The 27,992-nt window shown below is 33.9% G+C and overlaps 1 protein-coding gene across 12 annotated transcripts in view; it reads right to left on the reverse strand.

Annotated features, from left to right (window-relative positions):
• The window catches only part of YAP1 (Yes1 associated transcriptional regulator), a 102,740-nt gene that overhangs the window by 59,958 nt on the left and 14,790 nt on the right, over positions 1–27,992 (reverse strand). The window lies entirely within an intron of this gene.

Below are 27,992 nucleotides of genomic sequence, written 5' to 3' on the forward strand. Positions count from 1 at the left end.
ACTGCTAATAAGCAGTAGAGCCAGGATCAAAATGTCCTTTAGCTTCTAGCCTCAGTGCTCTTTTCATTCCACCTTACCGGTCTCTAAGTAAAAAAGGATTTTCTAAAATGATAATCTGCCATTCTAGTAGAACAAATTTTTTCAGGGAATATAATTTGATGGGAGAATGAGAATCATTTTAAATGATTTCTTTTTCAATTCATCAACTATCCAAACTAATCCAGGACTAGCAAATGACCTAGGACTAGCAAATTAGATAGAAAGCTATCTTTATTATACAAAATACACAATTACTAGAGAATGTTAGCGATCGGTGAATTGATGGCACTGGTAAAGAGAGGAATTGACTATGGGAGTATTATGTTTACTATTTCTTTTCCTTTAAATTGGTGGTTTACAGCTCTAAAAAGTTATCCTTGTTTTTGTCCTTCCTACTTTGTTTCTTCTTTAGAAACATTTCTGGCACTGATATAAATTAAGATACAGCTACAATATGCAAGTTGCTTCCCTATCTAGACACTGACTTCTTGTTATATTGTAATGTTTAATCACCTATAAAAGTGGTTTCAAAGACTTCTGTTAAATCATCTCTCAGAATCTACCAAAAGTAACTCTCCCTACTGTTAACTTTAGAATATATTGTCACAATGTGATAAAAACATGTTTTTAAGAGCAGTGAACTCATTTTGGAAGTGGGTCATAGAAAGATAACTTAGACAATGTATGTTACTTTAAAAAAATCCTTCTGGGTGGTAATCACACAATAGAATATATAGATGTCAAATTATAATGTACACCTGGAAATTATAAAATTGTATTAACCAATGTTACCCCAATAAACTTAAAAAAATCCTTTATGCAAATCAAGTGTTAACAACACCGTATAATCAACAACTATATAAGCTTAATATGAACCTCTGTTTCCTTTGAAAATCTGCTACATTTCTTGAGAGACTCATTCCTCAGACAATCTTTTCCCCAACTGGTCTACAAAACACCTAATTTCTACCTAATCTTTTAAGACCCAGATCCCTCCTTTTAGAAGCCTCATCTGTGAAATAATAAAAGTAAAGAAGACATGGATTTAAATTCCTGCTCTGCCAATGATAATCTGGGTTGTACAGACAGGTTATTTTATCAGTGTTTTATCTTTGGTACAGTGGGACTGATTTATTTACCTCCTTCCCAGGGGTGTGAGGATTAAATTCGTAACATATATAAAAGCAACTAGTATTATGGCTCCTGGTACACAAAAGGCCCTCAAATATTTTTCCTGACTTCATTCTTGTGCAAGTCCAGTATTTAAAATAGGAAACACTTCATAGTAAATGGGCTGAGTCAAATAAATGTGTAAGAATGAAAGTGAGTTCAGTTTTCACCTGATAGATGATGAAGAAATATAGCAGGTAGATACTACAGGTTTCAGGAAATTGAAATAATAAAAATGTTTCCGGACCATTATATCCACTTTCACAGAGCTATCAGCTTAGAGTAAGAACGAACTAGAAAAAGAATCATGCAAGTATAGCTATAATGGCTCCCAGGGGAAGAACAGCAAAATAATTTGAGAATAAAATAATAATCTCATTTCTATAACAAAATATCTTAAAATATTGTTGAAAATCTCTTCATTTTATTTTTTTTTTACTTAAGCCATAAAATGGTTGACTCTGTCAATCTAAACCAAAGCAAAGAAAAAGCAATATTCTTATGTACCAGCCAAAGTCCATCCCAACAAATTCTAAGATGCTCTTCAAATTCTTGGTTGTATGTTTTATTATCAAATACTGACTCCATACTCTTATTTAAGGGACACTGAGAAATATGATTACAGTGACAGAAAAATATTAATGACTTTCTTATATTTACTCTCAAAGTTTAACTTTATGCCGCTTATTAGTGAAAGCATTAGAGAAATAAGCTAGTGTAGTTTAGTAAAATAATTTGTGATTAACATTGATACTCTATAAAGTTTAGAAACCTCAAGGAAAGGATAATTATCAATTTCCTTATATCCTTCCTTCTCAAGGGAGTAGGCCTCCAGCCAGCAGCACTGACAACGCCTGGGAGGGAGCTTGTTAGAAATGCAGAAGCTCAGGCTCCACCTAAACCACTGACTAAGAATCTGCTGCTTAACAAGATCCACAAGAGAGCTGTATGCACATTAAAGTTTGAGGAGCACTATCTTACATACTATTTGTGAGACTTGATCACCTATACTATGTTTTAAGGATGACTAATGCCTGGAGGGTAAATATTTTGTTTACATGTAGAACTATATGGTTTAGATACGAGACTCAAAGCAAAATCTATGGTAAAAATTCAAAATTTAATTTGGATCATTACTGCAGAAGGGTACACTAAAATCTACCCACCATGTATTGTACCACAATAAGTACCATTTATGCCACAAGGAAACAGCATTCTTCTTACTACTTGTTTCATCACTGGCTACACTAGTGAGTTTTCTCTACTCCTTCATGCCTATTTTTATTTTTTTTTAATTAATCAATTTATGGTTACATTGGTTAACAAAATCTGATAAGTTTCTGCTATACATTTTAACAGTAAGGCATATATATATTTACATTGTATTTATCTCCCATAGTTACATTTCTTTTTGTTACCACATATTTGACCCCTTTTACACCATCTACCTCCCCTCTATCCTCTGGTAACCACTAATCTATTGTCCACGTCCATGAGTCTATTTGTTTGTTCTGTTCATTTGTTGCTTTTAGGTTTATATCCCATATAGAAGTGATATCATGTGATATAACTTAATTAAAAACAAAACAAAAAGCACTGCAGCCTTTCAAAAATTGACTTGATATTGCACTAACACATTTTTATTTAGAACAATGGTTATCAATTTAGAAATGGGCGGTGGGACACTTTGGGTTATCACAGTCCTACAAACATTTCTGGCAAAGTCTTCCACAACTTTGGAATGTCTTACCAGACATTCATGTAGGTGAAAGCTACATTTACACACCAAACTCTACTTTATATACAAAGTACATCTTGTACAATTTTAATTATATCCCCAAATTTTCTGGAAGGCAATCAATTATTTGGAAATCTGTTAATAGTATATCCTTTATGGATAACCACATCAATTTTTAGTTACCAACTCAACACACTTGGTCTTTATTCAAAACTGTCATCTTCATGGCAACTATAGGTATAGATGAAGCCACACAACTACTTTAATACAGTTTCTAATATAGTCATGCCCAAGCATTTATATATTAACATACATATTATTTTATCATAAATTAGTTCTCCATATTATATTAATTACGATGTTGATTTTAAAAATTATGTATGTAGTTGTTATATTACATATGAATTTCATTTTAGAATAAATACTTTCCAAAATATTTCTTACTAAAAGGGGCTGATGGGGCTGACACCATTAAAAACTACCATGTGAAGAAATCATAAACTACAAATAGAGCATTTTTATAGCACAAATTTAATGTCTTTTCTGTGATCATGAACTTCTGGGGAGTAAACTATCTCACTCTCCATCTTCTGGGGAGTAAACTATCTCACTCTCCATCAGATCATGAACTTCTGGGGAGTAAACTATCTCACTCTCCATCTTTCCCTTTCTATCTTGTATACATGAACACAATGCATTGCAAATGAGTGCTCAATAACCACTTGATGATTTGAAAGCTTATTCTATTGGGTTATTTAACCACCAAGTGTTACTGTGACCTAAATCCTAAATGGGATCAACTGACAAGTAGGGCATGGTACATTGTAATGAATAAGTTAGCTATATTTTGAGAATAAAGACAGAATCCTATCCCCAAGACTCTTGTAGTAGTGAGAAATATACACCAATATTTCAAAATAAGGTGTTAAGTGTCCTCTCACGCTCCCTGTCAATTTGTAAAATGATGCAATCTTGGTTAACATCTAGAGCTAGTATCAGTAAAATTAAAATGTTATAAATCTAGGCCTAACCATATTTTATATATGGTTTGTCCTCTTTTCATAATCCACTTTTGAAAATGTTTTACTTAACTATAAAAGCTACTTCTCACAAAATCCCAGCAATATAGTCGTAAATTGTTTGTTCCTGCACACAGTCACCTAACAAACGGTTCTTTCCAACTCTGCCAAAACTCTGTGACGTCAGGTGGCAAAAATTAGTTATAAGAATTTAACAAGCTACAAACTATATGAATAGAAACTTAAAAAAAAAAAATCTGACAAGTGTTTAATCTCCTAACGTGCCTTTTGGACCTTCTTCATTATATAGCAATAGAAATTAAAAATAATAATAATTAATAAGGGTAAAGTGACCTGTTTAGACTCTTTGATAAAATGCATCTTAGTTAACTCACCTTTGCTGCATGGGCTTGTAATATAACTATATTATGGGAATTATTAGAAATCTCTAATTGTTCTCAATAAAGGTGAACAAATATGACTCTGCTTTTAAGCTAGAGACATCTGGACAACCCAATCACCACCATTTCTGAATAAGTGAGAAAATTTGCGCTTAAATACATGTAAAACCACAAGCTAAGTACCAAATAAGCCAAATGACCAAACTAAAGAATTCGTTTTATTAAAGTGACTTTTAAGAAACAAAAGTAAGCTTAAAACTGGAAAATCAGGAACAATAGAAAATAGATGTGAGGAACATTTTAATTTTAAAATTTCGGTTACTGCTGTCAGGCCCTCAAAATACTATGATGGCAGAGATGGTTCTAAAATTTAGAAGAGTGGGCAGTCAGCCCAGAATTATTGCTCACTTACCAAGCCCATGTTTGTTGTGCAAGTGTTATTTATAGAGTCACATGCTAGAGGCTGTACCCAAGCTAGCTAAACCTACACGCTTAATTGACTCTAGGAACAATGATACATTGTTCAATTTAATCCTTGTATGAGCTACAGTTCCTAAGCCACAACCATATGCTTTTTATATTTGTATATGTCAACCATGGGCTATTTTGGGAACCCTCAAAAGTAGAGATATGCACATACTATAACATCTTGATAAGGATGAAAAGACTTGCATACTTTGTCTCTATGAAAACATAGTTTTTATATTACTGGAAATCAAAATCTTAAATTAAAATTTGAACAATTGGGTTATAACTCAAGGCTATTAAAAATGGGTAAAAATTCTGCACGTGTGGGCAGAAACACATAAAAGCAAATGTGTCAACTGATTATATTCTACTCTACAAATTGTACACCACACTATAATCTGATTTAATAGCCTTAGGTTGAACAAAATTAACATTTGTTCACAGGTATGAAATCAATTTAAACACAATTTCACCATGTTGCTATACAAGAGTAATATGCTTGTATTACTACATATGTCCTCCTTGGAAATGTTTATTCTCTAAGGAAGGGGTGAGGATAGAGCAGTTATGAGAATAATGCCAAAGCTCAAGTAGAGGCTTCCTGAAACAAACACAGAGTTCTCTCAATCCTAATCCCAAATGGCTTTTGTCTGTAGTTATTAGCAATATTCTTTTCATAATGCCACAACAACTGAGAACATTCTCACTCAAAGTTAAGAAAGTGTTATTTATTTGTCCTTATTTCATGATATAAAAAACGATGACAGATGTCATCACAGTATGAACTGAGACTCATAGTTGTATTAATAAGACAAAGACCGGAATTCAAGTCTCTTGTTTCTCAACTATTAAGTCTACCTAGCTCTTTCATTAAGAGTTGCCTTAAGAAAAAAAGAGAAATGGCAGAACTATGACCCCCCTCCAAAAACAGAAAACAAAACAAACAAACGCTCTGAGAAATTCACAGAAAATCTATGAAATTATTCAAAATGTGGTCTGGTCCTTAAACCACGTGCATCAGAATTACTTGGAAGACTTATTTCTAAGCACAATAAGATTGGAGTAATTGATCTAGCAATTTTACACATTCTTTTACAATATGAGACCCTTATGTGCAATAATAAGACACTTATTTATCCCAGAAGAGCCAGATAAGAAATGCAATCTCTTCAAAAGAGATTGCATGTTTGGTTTTCTCAAATTCCACAGTTTTGCTTAAATTGTTATTCCTGAGCAAATAATGGTTTAAATGAAACTATTACATGTCAGATGTCAAAGAGAAGTGAATTTTGTTATACATGTTAAAGACTTTTGCAGTATTAACCTTTCATTTTATAACTGTCAGTTAGGGATAAAAAAGAAAGAAAGAGAGAGAGAGAGAGAGACAGAGAGACAGAGAGAGACAGAGACAGACACACACACACAGACCTGTGAAAATAAGGAAACAAATGTGTTGAGTACCAACTATGATTTCATTTGCCATGACATGACTTAGGCCTGAGGCCCTCAACCAAGGACCAAGAAGGGAGACAGGTTTTGGCAGTCAAACAAAGCTATTATCAGCTTTCTGTGTCTCAACAGACACTAGTAGCTTCCAAATAAGGATGTGTTCAGTCTGTTGGTTCATGTGTCTACCGTGAGGAAATAACATTTAGTTAAAAACCTGGAAACACATTCATTGCATACTTATGGCTATACTCAAGTTTTCAACTGTTACCAACACAACAAGGCTTTAGCCACCCAAAATATTAATATAGGATGAGTCTAACAGCCTGAGAAACATTTCCCAAATGGTAAGTCACCAGGAAAGCAGTCAAGAAAATCCATAATAAACATTTCCAAGCAAAGTAAGCAAATGGCTCTAACAGAACAAAACACATATGGAACTTTTAACAAACTGCCAGCATCCTCTACCCTTGCCATTTTGATAATAATGCAATTAGTTAAATAATCTCACATATTTTCCCTTTAATTACCACTCGCTTTAAATAAGTTTGATAACACTATAGAATGTCTTCAATTATCTAAAAATATTCATATTGAAAGATAACTTGGGGAAAGACCTCAAAATCTAAAAGTTAACTTTTACGTATTCTATCCTGTATTTTCAGAATGAATGTGACAAAGGGAGAGCAGAATTCTTTCATTCACGGCCGAGTCATTGTCTACCTTTCTTCCTTCCATTAAGTTCTCTTTGTATGGTCATGCCATGCTACTAATTTTTTTCTTTTTTTAAAGAAAATGAATGATACATACTCATCCAAACCAGGCTTACTTATTAAGTAGGGCTGGCGCCCACAGAATACTCAGTAGTCTATCATATAAATACAGATTAACTGTCTCCCTTCTGTCTCCTTTGGGCTTAACATGTTCATTAAAAGATACATGTACACCTGAAACATATAATGTTATATACCAATTTTACCTCAATTAAAAAAAAGAGAGAGAAATCATTTTGTAAATTCCAGTTTATCAGAATCAGAATATTTGTTCAGGCTGGAAACTAGGGTTTGAATTGCTTTTTTAAAGTTGTAATTGATATGTGATCCTGTCAGTGAAAATACAGTTTTTTTCTTTGAATCTTTCAAGCTAAATGACTATGAAATTCGATTATACTATGAAATATATTAACACCTTTTTGAAGGAGATTTTTATGGATGGTGGTAGAAAGTGTTACAAATAGTCACAGTCATGGTCATTAAAAGGAAATTAACTGTAAACACTAAGTAACATGATCACTTAGGGACTGCCTATTGACAATCTTTGAGAACCATGCTAGAAGACTGGATCCTCAATTTTCCATGATATTGCCCAAGAAGTAGTTTCACAGGTTTCTAGTTCTTAACGGGTGTTGTTTAAAGGATGAAGAGGGCATTCCTCTACCCGCTGATTAAGATGCCAAACATCCACCAGCTTACTGAGAATAAATTCAAGCTCTAGGAATCTAAAAAGTTAAAGAAGAAGCTGTTTACCAGATTGGGAGTTTCACTGAAAATCTTCTTAAAATTTTTTTTCAATAACTAAAATGATATAGCTGGGAAAAAGTTCCCCAAAGCAGACTTAATTTGGTTATCTATGGAACTCATTTTGTTAATCTTCTAATTCTCATATAATGTACATACAGAAAAGAACTGATTCTTTAATATAGTATCAAGAACACACTATTGGATTTTAACGTAAGAAGTCTGAAATATCTGACTTATAATTTCTTTGTATCTTAAAAAAAAAAAAAGTCATACAAGTTTTCACAAAATATTTTGTCCAGTACAGTACTTTGGTGGGTAGGAGTAGCGGCGGAATGGCAGAGTGGGCAATAATACCTGCCTATTATGAATCACTTCTATCTGTGGAATCGGGCAAAGTTTTTGTCATTATTGCTCAAGACTGACATAATGGAGCTGCTGGACAAACTACTAAAATGGTTCAAGGAACAGAATGGACTAGGCTTAACTGGAATGCCTATGTCTATAAAGGTGAAGTTCAAGTGGAGATATGATTAAAATCACAAATAGAAAGGAAGATTCTAAAATTCTCAAAATATGAAAAACACTTCTCACCTGAAGAAAAAATTCAGCCAATCACTATTTCACATCTCCATGTCTTTGCTCACATAGTATCCAGGCCTTCAATTCCTTTTCCTTCCTCACTCCTCTCCTGTCAAAAAGCCTTTAAGGCCAGCTCCAATGTCTGCCCTTAGGAAGGGTTCCCTGAGCTCTCCTCACCTCCACTCAGCCAGTAACAGATCCAACTGCCCCCTACTGTTTTAATGGAAATTTCTTTACAGTGTTAACCACTATACTGATAAAGGGTTATACATACCTGTCCTTCAACGCCCACTAGACTATAAACTCATTAAGGCTCAGGACTCTCCATACATAATACACATTCATTAATGTTCTGAGGAACAAAAGAGGACATTCATGGAATCTTGTAGATTTATGAAAGCTCTATGGAAGTGTGAGGCAGTATGAAAAAAAAGTACTACATCACCATAATAAATATTAAGACAGAGAATAAACCTAAAGATTTGCATTAGTTTTATTAATAGTATTAGACCAAACTCTGATTCTATTATATGAATTACTTCAAAATCATAAATTAAAGTGGAAACACATTTGTATCAAGAGAGTTTTTATGTGATTAGCAACTGGCATCAGGTAGAAGACCCAATATTTGTTAGAAGAGCTCTTCAAGATCTCAGAATTACTTAATTCAACATATTCATGTTACAGATTAGGAAAATGGCAACAAAAGGTAAAACTGACTTTTTCTTTTACAATTAAAAATGTCCAAATAAGCAACATATGGCGGATTCTGTGGCTGGGGAAGGTGTGAAAGAATAGCTCACAAACAAGAAAACTCTGCTAATTTAAGCAACCCCCAAAGACATGTAAAAGCTTTGAGAAAACCAGCAACATTAGGCAGCATAAAAGATCCCATATCTGCACAGCAAAAGAAAGAAACAAAATGAAAAGACAACCTATGGAGTAGAAAAAAATATTTGCAAGCCATAATTCTGATAAGGGATTAATAATATCTAAAATATACAAGGTACTCATACAACTCGAAAGCAAAACCCCCAAATAATCCAATTTAAAAATGGGCAAAAGACATGTGTCTAAAGATACACAAACGACCAACAGGAACATGAAAAGGTGCTCAACATCACTAATCATCAGGAAAATGCAAACTAAAATCACCTTGTTAGAATATGCTTGGTAGAATAGACAAGGAATAACAAATGTTGTCCAGGATATGGAGAAAAGGGAACTCATGCACTATTGGTGGGATTACAAAGTGGTACAGCCACTAAGGAAAACAGTATGGAGGCTCCTCAAAAAATTACAAATAGAACTACTATATGATCCAGCAATTCTACTTCTGGGTATTTATCTGAGGAAAACAAAACACACTAATTTGAAAAGATATATGCACCCTATTATTCCCATGTCCATGACACCACTATTTACAGTAGCCAAGATAAGGAAACAACTTAAGTGTCCATCAATGGATAAATAAAGAAGTTCTGGAACAGGTGTCCCCTGCTATCCAAAAGTAGAGTATTCCTGTGAAATCTTTTGTAAGATGAAATAATATAAAGGAAGAGTGTCCCCCAACTATCCAAAAGTTTTGTGTTTCGCCACTTCATTTTTATGAAAGAACTCCATTAGTACGGTAGCAATTGTTCTTGTAAAAGTGATAATACTCTTCAGATATCTTTCAGTTAGCACAAACAGGTACAAATGTAGGACTTTTGTAAAAGTGAAGTGGCGTAATGAGAACTTTCAGAAAGTGGAGGAACACACAATGGAATATTATTCAGGCATAAAAAATAATTGAGGAAATACTGCCATTGTGACAACATGAATGAACTCTGAAGGCATAATGCTAAGTGAAATAAGTCAGAGAAAGACAAATACTGTATAATTTCACTTACATGGAGAATCTTAAAAAGAAAAAAAAAAACGAAACAAAACCCCAAACTCCTGAAAAAAGAGATCAGATTTATGGTTATCTGAAGTGGTATAGGGGGAGCAACAATTGGATAAAGGTGGTCAAAAGGTACAAACTTCCGGTTATAAGATAAATAAGTCCTGGGGATGTGATGTACAATATCATGACTATAGTTAATGCTGCTTTACGGTAGACATGGAAGTTGTTGAGGGTAAATCCTAAGAGTTCTCAACACAAGGAACTAAATATCTGTATTTTAAAAAATATACAATATGCATTCTATATTTCAATATGGTGATTAAAGTCTCCCTTTAATCACCCAAAGATAGCACAACTTATTTCTACTAATTGAAGCAGACCTAAAATAAAATTGAAATAATTCAGTTGTGCTCCAGGTATAATCTGAATATTTTCAATCACTGACTGGTGATTAAGTCAATACAAATAAGAGAATTGCTAAAATCAAAGAGCAAACTTACATGTCATCTCCTTCACTCTGTAGATGACAGAATTAAGACCCATGATGGTCATTCAACCACCCGCTTGACACCATGACACTAGTGGGCAGAAGCAAAACTAGAATTCAAGTCTCCTGCCAATCAGCTTCTCTCTCTACAACTCCAACTCTCTCCTATACAGTACAATGAATGAGCTAGAAGGAAAATTGTAGACCATCTGACCAACTGTTTCATTTTATAGAGAGAATGGATAAATAGTCGTTAAAGTGCTTGCAGTGGGCTATAACCGATTTTCTGACTCACAGTAGCATGGGTTCCTTAGGCGACACCCGGACTCATCTCTTAAATTAAGTAGCTTGGTCTAGGGAGGCCAAAGTGAAAGGTGCATGGGCACTGTCTACCTGTTCAACAACTGCTGACATCAACATCACTGGTAGGAATAGCATCTACAACTGCTTTGATGCCAATGACTCAGAGGTTGAAAAACAACTCACAGCAAAGTCATTTCATCAGCATCTTGCAGCATTTTATTAGCCAGGTGAGAGATACTTCCTGAATACTGTATGTGAATCAGATTAAATACGAGAATATTTCGCTCATCTGGGTCATCAATAAAGGAGGTTTACCCTACAAGTTCTTTCAGGGATAAGTGAAGGGACCTCCTCATTTGTACTCTAAGTGTTTGGTATTTATTTACTATAAACTACTCTTTGTAATCCTCTGCCTTAAATTATGGGGACTATACCTGGAAGTTAAACTAAGGTCTCTTCTTTTTACTCTTGGTCACACAGCTATGTTCAATATGGTCATCTAGATTCCAGTTAAATGTGTGCTTATAGGTTGAGTGCTATTCTTGATCCTGTAAATTTAATCCTCCCTTACTCTGTAGATGACAGAATTGAGACTGATGATGGTCACTCAATCAACCACCTGTCTGAGATCAAGACACTCATGGGTTAAGGCAAAACTAGAATTCAAGGCTCCTGTCAGCTTCTCTCTCCATTAACTCTAACCCTCTCCCATACCAAAACAACAAAAACAAACTAAACTGAAGCCAAACATCATCTAAACTACAGTTCATTTAAAACACTTACTGAACACCTACTAAGCACCAAGTAATGCTGAACATCAAAACAAGTAAGACATTGTCCCTGACCTAGAGAAGTTTCCTTCTAGTGAGGAAGCTCCACAAAAATAAAATTTTAATTAAAAAATGATAGGCTCATGACATTTGTGGAAAGGTTTTTGGTCCAGCCTACAAATACAGAGGACACTTAGAGGAGATAACCTCTGACCTGAATGCTGAAGAATCTATAAAATTAGCTAGCTAAAGAAGCTAGAAAAGCATTCCATAAAGCAGGGCAAGCATGGACTAAATCAGAGGTGTGGTTTTGGTCCACTTGAATTAAAGAGCTGAAGTACATTTCAATTAAACAAACCCCTCTGGCTGAAAAGTTTAATGTGTTTCTAGCAATCAGATATGTCTCCAAACATTATAAAATGCCCCAGGAAGAGAGAGGACAAAACCAACCCTGGTTGGAAAGTACTACTCTAGTCTTAAAAATAAAGCTCATGTTCTATTTATCTTCTTTAACTTCTAACGAGTCCCTTACATGTTCAATAATCTTGCTTCAACTAAGCTATCTTTCTTAACTATAACTAACATGTTATACTAATATGTTATCATTTAACAAATACTAGGTATATATAAAATATATTTTGTTTTATAATATATATTTACAAATATGCATGTATTTATAAATACATAACAAATACTATATGTGTATGTATATAATATATGAATAGATCTAGGAATACATGAATCACCTGAAGAAGGATGGCTACACGTCTCTAAAGAGTATACACAGAACACCTATAATATTAATAAGAACAGATATGGTTCAATTCCCATTACTGCAGATTATTAGAAAACACTAATAATCTTAATACTTACTTATTACGGATGAAATGCTACAACTTTGATTCCAAATTCAGAAGTCTCTATTATCTCTATGTGGCATAAACATTTACTGATCACCAAAAAAAACCAAAAAAACCCCCACACGTTCCCCCACTTTCTATGCCCCATATAGTGAGGAGGGATCTAGTGACTCATTTTTGCCAATGGTCTATGATAAGTTCTTTGCTTCTTCACTTTCAGGCCAAAGCATAGAACGATAGTGTGAATTTTCCTTGTTTCTCTTCTTTTTGTATATTGACAATTAAGGCAAATGTCAAAATGGCAGTCACAAGAGAGATACATCTGGGATGCCTGAATCACCACTAAGAAGGGTGTACCCTGGCAAGCTACCAGATCATAAAAAGTGTTTTGTGAATGAGAAATAGTGTTTATTTAGCCACTGAGATTTTTGGATCATTACCCAGCATAACATAGTCTTGTTTTAATACAAAGTACAGATGGTTCCCGATTTACGATGATTCAACTTACGATTTTTCAACTTTACATTATGTGAAAGCAATACGCATTCAGTACACACAGGCTAGGCTAAGCTAGAATGTTCAGTAGGTTAGGCGTATCAATCGCTTTTTCATTTTACAATTTTTTCAACTTATGATGAGTTTAATTGGGATGTAACCCTATCAGAAGTCAAAGAGCACCTATACAGAAAAGTACTGCTAGTATCTAACAACATGTCCATTCAGATGTTTAAAACTTGAGTACTTCCTGAAGGATATTTATAGACTCTAAACTCCTCATCTATCACATAGAAAGAAATAATCATTCAATTTTCACTATGATTATTATCTTTAATTAAAAAAAAAAAGACTTGAATAGACATTTTCCCAAAGAATGGTTAATAAGCACATGAAAAGATGTTCAACAGCACTAGCCATTACAGAAATACAAATCAAAAGCACAATAAAATACCACCTCACATCCATTATGATGTCTACTATCAAAAATGAGAAAACAAGTGTTAGTGGGACGTGGAGCACTTAGGAACCCTTGTGTGCTGCTGATATGAATATAAATTGGTGTAGCCACTGTACAAATGTTTGGCAGGTCTTCAAACACTTAAACATAAATTACCGTATGATCCAGGAATTCCACTTCTAGATATACACCCAAAAGAACTGAAAGCAGAGACTCAAACAGATACATGTATACCAACAGCCAGAGCAGTATTATCCAAAAGAGCCAAAAGGTGGAAGCAGACCAAATGTCCATCAACACCAGAATGAATAAACAAAATGTGGTATACACAAACAATGGAATATTCTTCAACCATATCAAGAACAAAAGTCTGATACATAAAAGTCTGATACACAAATACTATACTATTTTACTTATATTAGGCAAATTCACAGAGACAGAAAAGTAGAATAAAGTGTTCCCCCAGTGGCTGGGGAAAAGGAAAGAATGGAAAGTTACTATTCAATATAATAAAGAGCTTCTATTTGGGATGATGAACAAATTCTGGATGATGAACAATATGCATCTGGAAATGCATACTGGCGATAGTTGCATAACACTGAGAATGCACTTAATGCCACTGAACTGTACACTAAAAATGGTTAAAATGGTAAATTTTATGGTATGTAAGTTGTATATAATTTTTAAAAATTTCTTTTAAAGTAAAGAATTTAATCATGCAGACTCTTTGATGTTTCTTTTTTCTGTACAGTCTATGTATGACCCAGTGAAAATTCTTCTAAAGGTGTTACTGAACCACATTTTCAATCCTGTTTTCTAAGAACTGCAACCAGCTTGAACTCAAAGGAATCTGCAAATAGAAAAAATTCAAACATCATCAAGATCTCTAAGCAGTCTCTGCTGACTTCACAAATTCACTCAATACAACTGGCATATAAAGGTTTTGGCACTACGAACAAGTATGGCAAGTAAGGCAGCAAAAATTTTTGATGAAATGAAGTAGAGCTATAACATAGAGCTCTAGCTACAAAATTATAAAGCAGACAGACCAGTCTTCTGGGCAAACAACAACGAGATTTAGGTAACGGTTTCAGACTCATTTCATACCCCCAAGAGACACACTTTTACTTAACTCCGAAAATAGTAGATTTGGCCACAAGTCAAAGTAGAATATTAAGCTGTGCAGGGTGAAAGACTGGGACCATTGTTCTATGACATTCCCACAAAATCATCAAAATTAAGTAAACATCTCTTAAATGAAATCCTCAGCCATTAAAAGGGCAAACATACTACGGCCATGCTACCCTGAACGAGCCCAATCCTGTATGATTTCAGAAGCTAAGCAGGGTTGGGCCTGGTTAGTACTTGGATGGGAGAGCACCTAGGAAGTCCAGGTACTGTAGGTGTTAAAAAAAAAAAATAAAATAAAAAATAAAAGGGCAAACATAAAGAGATGAAAAATGTTTGATAATATCATCAAGGTAAAGAAAATGAAACTATATCTATGATTATAAGTACATAAAAGAAATACTGTTCGGACATATGTTTTTCATAAGGAAATATATACCAAAAAAACAAAAACAAAAACAAAAACAAAAAAGATCTGCATGTATCAGAATTTTTCATCCTTTAAAAGTTCTGTTAACATTCTTAATGTTATGAAATATTTTAGAAATTGAAATGTATCAGGCCAGTATACATGGAATTTTTTAATTACTGTAGGCCATGCAAAATGCTCCAGACATTGTGGGAACCACAAAATAAATACAAGATAGAAAACCCCAACTCTCTTGAGGATGCCATCTAAAGGGAGAAAGAGTTGGATAAAACTATTAACTAACCACTTAAAAACTAAAGCTATGTCATTAAATTTTCTATCTCAACAATCTGCCAAGCAAGATCATTGCGCACTAAGCCAGCATTTTAAAATACTGGCTGGCAGTACTTCAGTTGGCCAAAGAGCAAAACATCCTGAGACTTATTTTGTTTGACAGACAAAAGACAAGGGACACTAAGATGATATTCCTAATTTCTACGGAAAGAAATGAGCATACTGTTTGTAATCTTGGCAAAATAGAAGAGGAGTTAAAAACTGAAATGTAAAAATGAGTGTGTTCTCCTCTGATCTAAGCACTGTGGAGAGATTCAAAAGTTCTCTCTAGTACTGATCAACTGGACCCATGGCTGTCTTTTCACTTCATTTATGATAATTTTGCCTATTTAGCCCTCAGAAGTTGTATGCAATAACAGCCTTATGTCCCTCCTCCATGGGACTGTCTTGTAATGTCCCCTAGTAGTGTATGTCCTTTCATTTATGCAACTAGTCGATGAATGTTCCTGAACAGCAGCTATAGGCAGTCATCATGCATGGTGATGTGAGGTACAGAATAAAGGAGACCCAGGCCCCAACCAGAGTCCTAAGTCTCAACAGAATAAGAGCTAAGAAGGAAATAAGTTTAATATTTTATGTAACTTCAACCCAAAGTAATCATTTCTCAAATTCTTCTCACTCTCTATGATCACAAAAGCAATATTAAATCATTTACATATCTTTTTTCACTTCCTATACTCAGCAATAACAAGTTTGGCTAATAATTTCCAATACATCTTAAAAGACAAACTTGGCTCCCTGCCTTGTAGGTTACTTTCCACACAAGCTGCTAGACCAGCTTCTTTTAAACACAATTCATACCTGGTCTCTCCCCTCCTTTTACAACAATAAACCTAGCTTCCCCACCTTTCTACCCCCCTAGCCTATTCCTCAATTTGACCCCACATCTCTCTCACCATCTTCCTTTCTCTTGTGTAGATATGCTATCTATTTCTTATCTAGAACACAGATCATGCTCATCTTATATTCCAACCCCCTGTATTAACCATGCTTCTTCTTTCTCTTATCCTATAGCCACTTCAAATTTGACTCCAAAACAGCTTGTTCAGGAAGTCGTAGATTGACTCCACTGGCTGGTGATCATCCTATCTAAAATATGCTCAAGTTGAACAGCATTAATATTCCTTTAACTTGTTCATTTATAGGAACAATCTCAAGTTTTTCTTATATGCTCCAGTATGGTGTTTTGCCCAGAGTGGTCACTTTAATAACCTAAAGGAACCCAGATTTCAACATGCAATTAAATAAAAACTACATAGCAACATGTGAAGAGGGAAAAGACAAGAGCAATAAAATGTCATATTTTAACAGGCTCTATCCTATGCTGCTAGTGGTAGGACAAATAGTTATAACTTTACTGAAGAGTTGTTGGCAATATTCAAAAACTATAGTGCAAATAGTCTGAAAATATATAGCCAAACTATTATCAATGAGTAATGAGATTGAGTATTTTATTTGTTCTTTTGGCCTTTCTGTATTATCTACATTGAACACCCAATACTTATGCAATAAAAAATGTGTATTTGTTTTCACAAGTGGATTGACATAATGATCAGAACTAGCAGAAGATGAATAAAGACATTTCAGACATTCATGTATTATCCAGAGTATAATAAGATAGTACTTAAAAATGTCTGTCATTAATTCTAGGTATCATTAATTCTTATGGGATCTTTAAAACTGGCACACTAATGCCATCCAGAAACCACCAGTGTACAGCACACAGTGAACACATAGGAGTTACTGAACTGAACGCTGCTAGACCATGTAGGTCTTGCTTTCTCAGTTATCTATTACATAAGATTTTTCAGATAAACTGAATCCAACTCTACTCTCCTTTTTCATAAATACAGGCTTTCATAATGCACATTTATCTCAGCTTTCAAACCAATGGTCTTCTTAGGCTCCCCAAAGCCCTGAATATCTTGGTTATAAACAAGATATTTACTTACAGTTTAGAGATCAAAGCTGCAATCTCTTACAAGTCAACTAAGAAACACCAGTTTCCCAAGTTTAACCATGCTCTATTATTTTTGTTATAAAATGAACTATACTCTAAAAACAGACTAAACACATTCAAAATTCTTGTTTCCAATACAGACTTTGTTAATCATTTTAAATAATCAAGTACAGCCATAATTAAAGTTAGTACAGACTTAGGAAATTCACCAGGCAGCTTTTAAAAGACTTTTTTGAAGCTTTACCAAAATTCTATAATATACTCAAATATTTCTAAAAGCCAAATAGTAAACATTTTCTTCTCCTTTTTCATGACTATCATTCTAATTTCTTTTTTTAATGTCAGCTTTTAAAGTCCATGGTATGGCTGACAGAGAAACTATGTGGCTAATATTAAATATAAATACAAGATTATGAAATTTGTGGTAACAGCTGTTGAATGAGTTTTAGGATAATCCTTTGGTGAAATAAAAGGGCAGTGGTGGGGAAAAAAAGACTACTAAAAACTATCAAAAGTAAAAATAAAAGAACACCACAGAGCATCTGTCTGTTTAGAAGTCATTCTTGAAGGCAGAGATCCAATGCTGAAATTGAATTCTGCCTATGATTCTTGTTCATTCAGTTGGTCAAGTTATTTAATCTCTTAGTTTCCTCATCTGTAAATGGGGATGATGCTCAAAGCGTTAGTTCATTTCCTTTAGAGTCTATATTTATTTCAGCAATTGAATGAAATAATTTCAAAAAGTGGAAGAAACCTAGAAAGATCATTTTATTAACTCTTATACTTTACCATGTACACTCATTGACAGTAGAAAATTACTTTATCCTCTTATCTATGAATAGTGTCAACAAGGACTAGAATTTACATCTAGAGATGGCTAATAGGGGTGTTTTATTATATTACATTATAAACTCTCATGGGGCTGTGATGAGGATTATATGAGAAATGCAGCTAAGCATATAATATAGTGCCTGGTTAAATAAAGAATCAATTATATTTTAGTATAGAACAGTGGTCAAAAGAACAGACTTTGGTGCAGGTTGACAGAGTTGGAATCCTGGCTGTGCCACCTATTAACTATATGATCTTGGATAGACTGTGCCTTAGTTTTCTCATCAGTCAAATGGAGATAATAGAGTTGTGAGGATTCAATGAGTTAGTTACTCCACGTAAAGGACAAACCAATACTGGCATGATAACACTTAACAAATGCTAATATTATTATTATTGTTGATATATTTTAGAACAAATCATGCCCTTGAAATTGAACTGAATATAGTGGAAGCCAAATGAAGTATTCCAATTCCATTCAACAATATTTGAGCAGAAACTACTGAGTGTTGTGGCTGAAAGAGGAATTAAAGATATAGCCCCAACAGAGTACAAGTTTCAGAAGGCAGGCAACCACAGAACCTCAGTTCTCTCTAATATATACCAAAGCAGAGAGGTACCTTATTTAGTCTATTTAATCAAATCTAAGACCCCATGAATTGTAAGTAGGTTAAAATCTGAAGACTATTCTAATAGACACCTATTCTAATAGATACCTATTAGAATCAAAGAAATGCTATAGGAATAAAAATGAGTGAAGTTAATGCCACTGAATTTGAGATGGGGAGGTTCAAATACCGTCCACGCAAGCTATAGAAAAATTTGTACAGGCATCTGTGCTGAAGCTGAGACTTAAATGATGAAATAAAAATGAAGGGAGGTTGGGGAGACTTTCCTGGATAAGTAGCCCAAATAGTGGAAACATGCACGCAAAGTTACAAATGTGTGAACATGCACAGTCGCTGCAGTGTAACTGACTGGTGATGCATAGCGGGCAGGGGGAGAGAGTGAGGGAAAGAGGTGGCAAGGGGAAGAGGTGACAGAGATGAGGCTAGGAAGGAGATTTGAGGCCAGGCTATGGACCTTGACCTCTGAGCTAGTGGTTCCACTGACTTGTCCATTACTTAAATGTAACTTAACTAATTTAACTAACCAAACATAACTGACTCAATTAACTCAATTTAACTGAATTTTGATTAAGTGATCTATATAAACTATTTGGATCAGGTAACAGGACTTCTCTTCTGTATCTCTCTGGTGGATCATGGCTTCACAACCACTTTTGTCCTGAAAAGATTTTAAAATATTTGGGCATTAAAACATTGCAAATTTTGAAAAGCATAAAGACACGAGTAAACAAAGGAGTAGGAAAAATAAAGACATATAAGGCAGCTTGGATTTGAGAAATAGAATCGTGAATTTATGAAGTATTATTAATCTTGCTCATAAAATGAACATCTATGAGACCTGCTGTGTTTTGATTTTGAACAGTTGAAACTAATAGGTTGAAAAATATGGCCAACATTTTATAAATATTTCATGCTTCTCAATAACTTTCTTTACCTTCCTTCAATTTTTATTTCCCTCAGTTCAATATTTATGGTTTCTAGGGCTTAAGGTTCCATGGATGAAAGACTTAGATATATATTACATATTTTTCAATTTGCTTACAGTTGACATAAAAACAGACACTTCTTTCCATGTTTAAAGGCAACTTCTATGGATATCAGTGGTATTTCTGGTAAACTAGAGCTCCTCTCCAAATTCTTTGAAGAAATTATTCACATTTTGCCTCACCTCTCCTTATAAAGAAATACTTGCTTGTCCACTCAAAAGATGCACAAAAACAACAGTGTTATCTAGGATTCTGACCAATTATTGGAGAACACCAGAAGCACTGAGATGAACTCCAATAATTAAGCAGAGTACTTCTATTCTTAGGAAACAACAGAGTTTGGGTCAGTTGGCAACACTCCTGGCTTTTGGATCAAGAGGTCAGTCTCACATTTCACACAAGAACTCCAGTTTATAACCCTTGCTAACACTCCTGTAGAAAAATTCAAGAGGCATTAAATGACAGTCTCATCAAAAACCAAGAATCCAGTAAAACTTCAAATTAGAAATACAATATGGAAATAAACTGGGTATATAAATACTCTTTCTTAAGCGAAAGATTGTGTGCTTAGAAAGAGAGTGAGAGTGAGTATGAGTGTGTGCATGTGTTTTGGCCAGAGGTAGGATAAATGAATATGAGTTGGATTTCATTAACTACACTGACATTTGCTTTTAAACACTGTCCTGTTCCAAAAAGGATAGGGCAACATCTGCAATAAAGATGTTATTAAAAGTAAACTTCTGTTCTTGAAATATTTCTATTAAGTAATTTAGCTTCATATTAGGGTGGTGGGCTAAAAATATAGGCAAAAATTTTGCAAAAATGAGAGGCCATATCAAGTTATTTCATGTAGACAATCCACAAGCACACAACTCAGACAGGGTGGCACCAAGTGATTAACAGCTCTTTACAAAAATAGATAAATAATGTTGCAATACATGAGCTCTTATTTGAAGCACTCGGCTAAATTCCTGAAAGCAGAAGCTTATTCTGTGCTTTAAAAACAAGCATCCTAGTAAAATCAATAAGCCTCATTTAAAATTCATACAATAGGTGTCTTAAAGAATACAGAGGTCCTAAAATATCCTGAGGTAAATTTCTTTAAATAAAACTGTTTTCCCTACTTAAAATTATACAATTAAATTTTATTTCCATGGAAAAATTCAGCCTTAAGATCATAATAAAAACTATATAACTTGAACTAATTTTGTAGAGTTGGGAAAAAATCATGTGTGTGTGGGTATAAATAATCCTTTACAATGCCATGAATTTTCAGTTTTCATTTCATTTCATTAGATATTTCATGTCTGGTATCACTATTTTCAGTGTTCAAATGGCTTTAGTTATGAACTCTTGATCACAGGTGTGGAGCCAGAAGATGCCCAGGAGTTCATCTTGGCTCTTCCCCTACTGGACTGCCAATGCTGGAATGCCCTCTACCACACACCTGCCAGACTGCACATTTGCTTAGTCTTCTTTATATGTCTTTATGATGAAGGCCACTTTTTCTTAATCAGGTACTATGAAAAAAATCATTCTTACTGCTTAACATTCCTACAAGTGGAAAATCCTAACTAGGACAGTTCTATTAAAGAAGTTATAAGTGAGTGTCGACTTCAATTTGCTACTGTTTTCATAGTTTTTATATAAAAGCAGAGCAACATGAGGCTAAATGAAATCCTTATTAAATTCTAATCCAATGTGTAAGTACTAACATGTAATTTGTTCAACTAAAATGCTGTTTTTCAGATAAAGCAAGATGTCTACGTAAACTTTTCCCCCTTAGTGCCTATACCATGTGACCTGCTCTGAGTAATAAACTAGGCCAGGTAATAAAGGACAACATTTATATGATCCTTTACAGTTTATGCAGTACTCTCACAAATATATATACAATAATAAAGAGAACGTAAATCAGCATCGGTTGAAGAGGAGAGGAAATGCTGGCTAAACTTTCAAATCTATAAAATGAGGAACCACTCATTTCATAGCTTGATATATGTGTTTGATAGTTTAGAGTATATAATAATTATATGATGGACCTGAAAAGTCTTTACAATTCATCCAACAACGATTTGATAAGTGGATGTACACATCAAATCACTCATAAAGCTTTTGAACGAGTAGTAATTCATCCTTACTGGCATCATTTCTTTTAAGGAACATGGTAAAGAAATTAAAGCATCCTAATTTAATTCAACAAATGTTTATCATCGAAATGAGTATGCAATATTGACTATAAGAAATACAGCACAGATTTAACTCAGTCTATAAAAAAATCTTTATTGATCATAAAAAGATAGCCATAGATTTAATAGAAATAGTTGGTGCTCTGGAATGACATAAGTCCAGATGGGTATAAGTTACTTCACCTCTTCAAGGCAGACCCTCAATCTATAAAATACACATAACATTTACAATTTTAAGACTATGAAGATTAAATGAGACAAAGCATGGTAAATATTCACACAGCAAGTTTTATAACAGTTACTCTAACTTTAACACATTAATATCAAATGTACATAAAACAAATTTTACGTGCTCAAAAGAAAGTTCAAATGTTTTTCTTTGGACCTAAACTAAATATAAATATAAATCACTACCCTACTCACAAAGTATTAAATTCTTCCATACATGGAATGATAAAGAAAATAAACAATCATTCAGCAATTTGCATTACTGGCTACAATGGATTAAAAGATTTCCAAGTTGTATTTGACAATCAAAACAGTTCAAAATTAAAACTATAAAGAAGAAATTCTAAAAGATATGGAAAGTGTCTGGGAATGCTATGCTGCTGCTCTAACAACAATGAACAGTTATTCTCTCGGAAGGCTATAAAAAGCCTTTTTAGGCTCTCAAGGATGGTGACTACCTCTTAAGTTTTTGTGCTAACAGAAGACATGAATGAGAAAGAGCTGGCAGTTTAAATATCAAATTGCTTTTTCTAATATCTTTTTTATGGTTCATTAGATAATAAACAATTTGTGATGTTAGTATTTTCTCAAACAGAACCAATACTTCTTAGAACCAGTCTGCACCCTTACCAAAACTATATCCCTAAATTAATCACTGTTTCTTTATCTAGAAAGGTCAGCCCTTTCTTTTCTAACTCTTTCAGCCTTAAATATTAATTCTATTTTAATTTCTACCTAAATCCCTTAACATCACTGTTAGAGCTTCTTTATTTTTCATTCTCTTCCACGTTGGTCATGATCAGAAAAATCCCTCCTCTAAAATATCCCTCCTATTGTCAACATTACTGTTTTTGTTTAATGGTAATATTTCTATATTAAACTTAGTATACTGTACACTAAATTGAAAGTATTATAAATACAACATCACCTCAGAAAATACTTAAGTTGATATAGACCTGGGAATCCACATGAAGTTTTTCATTGATTTTCACAGCATTTTAGGGCTGGAGTTCTCAGAAATCACATATTTCAATCCACTGACTTTACAAATGAGGAAATCAAGGCTCCTGAAATTAAGTGAGTAAATCAGCCATCAAGCCAGCCAGATTACTAAGCATTTATTATATACCAGACACTATGCTAAGTGCTTAAGACATAATGGTGAACAGAATGGGCCTCGCAATATGCAGTAAGGGAGACAAGCCACCAGACAAGCCAACAAAAATTCAAATAAGAGGAAATTTTTTTTACCAGACATAGGATTTTACTAAAATCACATATTGTCAAGTTACAAAACCATTCACAAAAAAAGCAAAGTCAACAAAAGGATTCAGTATAGGATAAAATCCTATTCTATCTAATCCTACCCATCCGTCCTCTGAATACAACTAAAGATCAAACTCCTCCACAAACCTTCTCCAACAACTCTAACACAGCAAGCAATCTCTTCTTTTTCTGGGGTACTAATGATGACTACTTAGTACATAGGGCTTACTGCATTATTTAACAATCAACAAGATATTTTCTCATGCCATTTCTAAATTTCACACACCTTGCTGAGGACAGGGATCACACGCTCTTAAATTCTTATGTTCTGCAGCTCTGAGTATCATGCTGAAGCTTTCTGAAGACACCCAAACAGACGAAAATAACTCAATGTTTCTAAGATGACTTAGAACATGTGTAAAAGCAATTCTCAGCACTTTTTGGTGAGCAGTTAATATGTGCTGGCACTATACGTGGTGCGGGGAACATAGTACAACAAATCTGTAGTGAAAGCATATCTCCAACGCAGGTTCATGAGAAGACAGAAGAATGGACTCTAAGGCTGATTTGAGACTAGGAAAAATCTGGGAAGACACTCTAGGAGAATTAACATATGAGAGCTGAATCATGAAGGAATCTGTATTTCATTTAAATAGTTCCTGGAAAGGGGGTGAGTAAGGAAATCCAAAAAGCAGTTTCCAAAGCTATTATTTAGTTAAATACTACAGAAATGTCCTAAATCTCAATCCAGGTCACATCAGTAGGAAATTTCTCTCTATTATAACTGCCATAGTTAAGAAAACTCACTATTTCACTCAATCTGTAAATCCCTAGAGGATTATTCAGGGATTAGGTTGCCATTTTTAAAAGGTCTAATGATTTGGGGGGCATCCTATAATGACACTAATCTTTTTGCTTTTAGTCTATGTTGTTGACTATCATGGTTTGTTGGGTGGTGGTGGTGGGGGGGAATAGAGAGTTACAGAGACATAGTAAATTAAGAAATACTTATCTCTTATACTATCCATGACTAGAAAACTATTTAAAATATCCTACATTATTACAGTTACAAATGTCAACACATTCAAATAATTTGAATTAAAAGATTTCAATTCTCGTAACCTAATTCCTGATTTTATCAATTGATGCTTTCCTAAAATTAAATTTATAGGTATAGCTAAAACCATTTTTCTCAGTCTTTAAAAAAATCTCCTGAAACTGAATTCAAAACAATGAAGAAATATGTTTTTTTAATAGGACAGAGAAAATTCCATGGAACAATGTTTGATCTTTTTAAGACATAGGACTAAAATATAGAAAAGTTACTAAGTTTTAAAAGTTTGACACCAAAGAGTTGAAAGGCTGCAAATCCACAGATTAGAAAGGTCCTGTTTAAGATAAAACCATTACTAGTAATTTTATCCTGAGCAGACTGAAGCTCTTTGGTTTCACTTCATCATATGCTATTATCAAACACAAATGAGGCCGTTTTATTTTCTATCACTATTTTTTAAAAACAACAACAAAAAACTCTATAGAGAAATAAATGATGTTTTTATAGACAACAAAGTTATCTAAAATTCAAAAATCAAACTCTTCTCAAACATAGACTCCAGGTCTAAAGGATGTATACATTAAGTTGGAATCCCTTTGACAGACAACTCCCAACATCTGTTTTTATGAGCTCAAGCAAAACTGCTGGACAAGATCTACATTTGATAAGATAACCTGATTTTAATTAACTAAAAAGTAGTGGGGGATGGGGGGATCTCATTTTTGAGTGCTGAACTATTTCCTGAAAACTCAAATACAAGCATGTATCCTATAACCGCTTAATAATCTAAGTGGGTTTAGAATACTCGAAACCCTTCTGGCTCTTTAAAAGGTAAGCAATTGCCAATAATTGAAGAGGGCAAACTTTGCACAGCAGTAGTTCTGAACTCTTATTCTACACAGGCTGTAGGGTGGGGGCCTCACTGACTGCTGGCATGTAATCACTGACTTGCTCAGCAACTTTGCTGTAATGGCTTCAAATTGCAGGCCTGAGGAAATGCTCCATAAATAGCTGCTCTTTTTTTTTCTTGTGAAGCCTCTTCATAGACCCAATACAACTCCACTACCAAAAATGGAGGAGTCACCACAGACCTTAAAAAAAAAAAAAAAAAAGAGCCAAGAGAACAACTAGGGATGTCCTGCGAACCATGTAATTCATTTTGGGAGTATGAATCACAGTGCTGAAACCTAATTCCCTGTTTAAGTTTCAACTTTTAGGTCGACATAAACATAAAATACAATGATTTAAATCATTTTTTTAGAATCATTCCATTTCATAAAGAGGAAAAAGAATTGTTTTTATAGGTCTTTAGAAAAAGAGATATATGCTTAGTTTTGAAATTAAATGTTTGAGAGTGTCTTCATTAAATCCCAGTGAAGCAGTGATCCTCAAATGTTCATTCATTAGCAACCTGGAAACCTAGACACTTGTGATGTGGTCACAGAAGACACTTTTGGGCAGCAGGAACAACATAAATACAGGCATTCTAAAGTCATTGTGAGCTCTCACCAACTGCATTACCAATGGTTATGTATATTTACACATATACACGTGTATAACTTGATAATTCAGATAATTTACTAGTCTGTAAATTAACAAAAATTCAATAAATAGCCAACTAATAAAGTGAAATCTTTTAACAATAACAATACAGATTTTTCTCAACTTAATTGAAGTTGGGTAGGGAAAAGAAGCAGCAATGTAATTAAATCGAACACAAGTAGATGCCAGGAAATCCAGGTTCCAATTCTGCTATCATTTTCCATGTGAATTCATGCCTAAGTTAATCTGAAGAAAAGTAACTTAAAATGAGACCGTTTTGGGGTAAAATATCAGAGTCAAGTTCAGAGGATAATTACAATTAGATGTCAATTATAATTCATGGTCTTGAACATAAATGCTAAATTATAACCAAAAAGCCCATATTCTGTCTAACCTACTGAATGGTTTAAAAATTACTAGCCTGATTTGATGGCCTCAAGAGGAAACACCTATCGACTTATATAACATTATTCACACGCAAAAAAGATTTTACTTCTTAATAGTATAAACTGTCTTCCAGTGACATTTTGTTCTGCCCTGAATTTTTTAGGCCCCAGGTGATAATTCATCTATCTCGAACATTATTTTTAAAAACTTTCCATTTAAGTGTGATAGACTGAAAAACATCCATTTATGAATGAAAAACATGGCCACAATATTTTGCAACTCCTATCAAGAGGCAGAGTCTACTTCCCACTTCCTTGATTCTGGGCTGACCCTGTTATCTACTTAGAACAACAAAATACAGTAGAAGTGACATTATGTAAGAGCCCCAGGAAGCTTTGCAGCTTTTGCCTTCATCCTTTTAGAAGGCTCCCACCAACATGTAAGGAAACCTCAGTATATATACAGTAGGTCATGGGAACACATAAGAGGCAGCCACCTACGAGTCAAGAGACAAGCTTCAGAATGAAACCTACCTTACTGGCACCTTGATTTTGGACTTCTCAGCCTCCATAACTGTGAGAAATACTGGGTTCAAGCCACCCAGTCTATGGTTTGTTATAGCAGCCCAGCTTACTAACACAACCAGTAACAACAGTAAATGACCTCCATGTGTCTTACTACAAAACAGAGCTGAAATCTTAACAGCCTAATATGTTGCTGTTGACTATATTCATGTCTTAATTACTAGCATTCCTGAAACTCCTAACTTCCTTCCAAAACCATATTAAACTTTGAGTTTAAGAATTCTGACTGCTCTATGTACTGTAAAAGTTTCGTTAATAAATTTAAAATCCTACAGTATTTTAAAAGACAAAATTTAGTTTTCGCTGTAGCTTAGAATGGTGATAGGCAGATTATTAGATTTGCTTTATAATTTATTTTAATAAAGTTGATTAATAAGCAAACGCTTAAATATTTATCTGATTTTGTTAAATGTAAAATGGACTAAACCACCTGATTCTGCTTATCTAAAAAATTCTTAAGCTTAATTTAAAAAACTCTAAATCTCTGAAAGAAAATGTCATCAGCAGTTTTCTTATGCAACTTTAAAAATTAAAAAACTGTAACTTTTACACCCTATTTTTCTATTAATTCAATTTGTGCAGTGATAATATCTAAAACAGAAATAATCAATGTATGAAAACAGTTTATATTCACTTTGCATAATTCTAATAAAGTTTACTTGGTAAACAAACATTAAGCTAAATTTAAACAGTTCCAGAAAAATGAAAACAGTCCTTTTCAACTAGCATTTTCTGACAAATAGTGTCAAAAAGTAGAAAAAAAAAATCTTAAATAGGCTGTAACATCAAAATCAAGTTTTAA

Source organism: Pteropus medius, unplaced genomic scaffold (genome assembly GCF_902729225.1).
Source record: "Pteropus medius unplaced genomic scaffold, Ma_sr-lr_union100, whole genome shotgun sequence".
NCBI lineage: Eukaryota > Metazoa > Chordata > Mammalia > Chiroptera > Pteropodidae > Pteropus > Pteropus medius.